Raw genomic sequence first — 4,481 nt, forward strand, 5'->3', positions numbered from 1 at the left:
CCTACAGCTTCACACCAGAACTCCAGGACCGTTTGAATTAAACTGGACAAAATGTCCTCATACAAACTAGCTCAACAGCTTTAACAATTTAGCCTCATGGCCTACAAGAATTTAAAGCAGTAATGCTTGCTAAAGTTTGGCATATTGACCCTTGAAATGAAAAATGTATTCTATCATAATTGCATCATGTGTGCTGAATAGAAATGAGACGCACTTATGTTAATTTCTATGGTACTTCAAAAAAGACTTTGGAACACTTGTTTAGGAAATGAGTTTTCATTGAACTTGGCTCTTGGTATAGATAATATATGTGTAAATTCATAGGAATGTATGCATTATGTATAAATATGTATATAGCTCAATTTGTATTTTATAACTGGCCAACTGCTCTTTGGAAACCCTAGATAGGTCATTAAGAGTCAGAACCTACTCCATGGCACTTAACAAGAGTTTATCTTCAATTTACTCTTACACCTAGTATTTTCCATATCATAAAGAAAGCCAGAAAGATTTTTAACTGAGCATGTGATACACATAGTCAGCATAATAGTATTATTTACAATTATATGTATTTTGTTATGTATATTTGGTTTTATCCACTAGAATTTAAATTTCATGAGTACTGAATTTTATGTTTTACACACTATTTTATTCTCAATATATGTATGTATTGGTTCAATGAACGGGTGGCCAGGTAAGTAAGTAAACCAATAAGAAACCTTGTGGGATTAGAAATTCAAACCCCATTTTAATAAAAATACCACAGTATCATTTTTAAATTTTACATATTGGGCTTTCTGTAAAGTTATGTAAAGGAAAAAATAGTAGGGGGTGCCGGGGATGAGAGACTGGAATCACTGGAAGAAAACTGACCTTGGAGTCAGTAGACTTAACTTTGAATACCAGCTCCTTCATGTGTTAGCTGTGTGCTTGGTCTTCTGTTTCCTCCTTTATAAAGCATAGATGATAATGAGATAAAATAAAAGGTATCTAAAATTCACAAGTGATTGTTTTTGACAAGTGCTTTCAAGTCAATTCCGACTCATAGTGACCCTGTATAGGGTTTCTGAGGAGCGGCCAGTGAATTTGAACCAGGTGGTTCCATTTCTTAATAAGCATCCCTATTAACATATCCAATTTGTGGTTAGCTGCCATTGAATTGATTCTAACACAACCGAAAGCAACACTAACCGTTCTTGTACTGGCCAAGCAGCACTGATTATGTTTAACCCCATTGTTGTAGCCACAGTGTCAGACCATCAGAGTGTCTTCCTCCTTTTCACTGACCCTCTATCAAGCATGATGTCCTTCACGAGGGACTGGACCCTTCTAGTAACCTGTGCAAAGTACAGGATAGGAAGTTTTGCCATCATTTCCGAGGAGCAACTGAGTTAAGTTACATTATGATGACCAAAGGTTATAAAAGAAATACATCATTTTATAAAAATAAATCTTTATTAATACAATCATTATAAAAGTTACATAAGCAATTACAGAAAGCCATATATTTGCATAGTACAGTGTTATTTTCTAAAGTTTAAATTTATTAAAAATACATTCCCTAGATTTTTCGAACAAGAATAGCTCATTGCATTATTTGTTAAAGTATGACTTTTTTTCCTGAAAGACCAAAGGGAATCTTGCCTGGATTAGAGTCTAGTACCTAAAAGCAACAGGTGACCTACATAGCTTCAGCTTTAATTCTAATAGCCCTGGAGTGAAGATTTGTTTTATTGGAATCATTTTATACATCACAGATAATTAATGTCGAGTTGTTTACATGTACTTGTTGGCATGTGTGGAGAGTTACTGAAAAAAAAAACAAAAAAAAACTTAAAATAATAACACTATAAATATTAATTTATCCCTAGGGAATATAAAGAGATTCAATTTTCATCAACTATGATGTAAATTTTATAGATCTAGTTTAGCTTGAATTGAATACCTTAAAGAACCTTAGTTATAACAAACAGGAGTTTAGTTTTGTTTTCTTACCATCTTAGAATATAATAAATTATCTTTATTTACATGGTTTTGAGAGGTATTTGCAATGGACAAAAATTCAATAAATGTATGGGAAAACTGAAGAGATTTTAATCCCATATTTTAGCAACAAAAACAGTAGTTTTTATTAACCACCTGAACAATATTTATCACAGTGATGGGCATTAATAGCCACCTGTAAGAGCAAAAATTTTTATCTTAGGCAAAATATGGAATGTACTAACAACATGTAGAGTATTTCATTGCTCTGATTCACAATGCATTCTATCTCTGCGTACAACTCAACCTTTGTAGAGTTAAGTAATGAATGCTAAAGACTTTTTTCTGAAATAGGAGGAATGTTCAAATAGTTACTTGGTGACATTTTTCCCTTCAAGATTTAAGCACCCATGTTAATTTTATGTAACTGGGTTCATTTGTTTAAATTTTTAAATTTATAATATTTATTATCTATAATAGTAGGTTAGAGTGTTTGTATCTAAAAATAAATACTAAATAAAAACATAAATACACTTATGTTTTGGAAAAAAAACCAAAACACATAAAACAGAAGGCCCTCTTCATTCTCAGTAAAAACACCTACTTCAGAGGTACAATAAAATCATGACAGAACACAAAGAAATAATTACAATAGCATACCTAGGCTTAATTATAATAATGTCATCAACCATTTTATTATTTTAAGTTTCTTTTAAGATATATACATGTTATAACCGTATCGTGGCATTTTGTTTCCCTTAGCCCCAACAAAATAATGTATGATTTTAAAATTACAATTATTTGATTTTAAAAAACATATTTAAAAAACTAAGGTGGTGTACAATGTTAACAGAATCTCCTAAATGGCATATGAAATGTAGGCTTCAGACTAAAAAATAACATTTTATACTAATGTATGCTTCACATAATAGTGAACCACTGCAGTAGGTAGCATCATTACAGCTGTTGCTCAGCATCTGACTGCAGCTATGTGTTTAGTGATGTGGTTTCATAGGTCAGACATAAAGCATCATTCTCTAGGACTGAACAAGTAGACAAAGCATCTTACATACATCTATACTTATTTCAGTTAGAAAAACAGACAGGGACTATGTGTTTAATTCTTCATTTGTGTGGGGAGCATTAAGGTCACAGTTAATTTTATATATATATAACTTTTATATGATATTAAATATACATATATGGAGCTCTGGTAGTGTAGTGGTTACACAGGATTAATTTAAAGATGTACAAAGTCCCTGTATATCTAAAGAGGAATCTGCTTTTGGTGCCCAAGTCAAAACAAAATAGTTTATGCAAAAATAGCTTATCAGTAGAATAACTGAAAAACATGTTTACATAAAGAATTTCAGGATTGATATCCAAATGTAAATTTTTATGTCATGTAAATGTCTCATATGATTATGCAACCAATTACATGTGGTTGTATATGTTATGTATATATGTAAACATCAGCATCCCCCTGAAAAGCAGCACTGTTCATTTTGTTATTTATATTCCTGAGTAACATATACCATAAAATGTATATTATGTTGTTGTTAAGTACCGTTAAATTGGTTCCAACTCATAGCAACCCTGTACAGGGTTTCCAAGAAATGACTGGTGGGTTTGAACCACTCATCTTGTGTTTAGCCATCCAGTTTACCCTACAGTGCCACACCAGGACTCCAATAGGGACCAAATGAATCTTTCAAAGCAATAAATCAAAATTTAAGGCCATATTAACATATTTTCGATGCACAACAAAAGTCCATCTTATTTTGTTTTTTAAAAGAAACCACTGAAATTTAATCTCTTTTCGGTTTCAAAGAAGCATCTTTAGTTCATAAAATATTTTGACAAAATAAACTTGGAATCTTAGGAAATAGTTCTCCCAGCAAATTAAGTTCTGTGTTCCAGCACATTGTATAATAGAAAATATTTCCTCAATGCTTGTCTTGTCTAAGTACAAATCAGCAACTAAAAAACTGACATTCTCTCTAAGAACACAAAACACAGGTTCAACATTAATCATGCAAAGATTGATCAAAATATATCCTCATTAAAGTATTGTTAGTAGTAATGTAGAATAATGTTTGAACAATTATACTAAGGAGATTCAAAAAGTTAGTGGAAAAACGAAACTGAAAAATAATGAAATTTTTTTCCCACAAATTTTTGAAGCCCCCTTGTACTTTCCAAAATGGGTAAAAAATTAAATAAATAAAGTTAATAAATTTAGATACTTTTTTTCTCTAGTCTAATATTGTTGTTGTTAGGTGTCAACAAGTCGGTACCCATTCAGAGCGACCCAATGCACAACAGAATGAAACACTGTCCGGTCCTGGGCCAATCTCACACTTGTTGCCACGCTTGATTCCATTCATGCTGCCACTTGGCCAATCCATCTCGTTGGGGGGAGGAGGAGGGGGGGGCTTCCTCTTTTTCTCTGACCCTCCACCTTACCAAACATGATATCCTTCTCCAGTGACTGGTCC

The sequence above is a fragment of the Chrysochloris asiatica genome, unplaced genomic scaffold, assembly GCF_000296735.1.
Source record: "Chrysochloris asiatica unplaced genomic scaffold, ChrAsi1.0 scaffold00285, whole genome shotgun sequence".
In the NCBI taxonomy this organism is placed as follows: Eukaryota; Metazoa; Chordata; class Mammalia; order Afrosoricida; family Chrysochloridae; genus Chrysochloris; species Chrysochloris asiatica.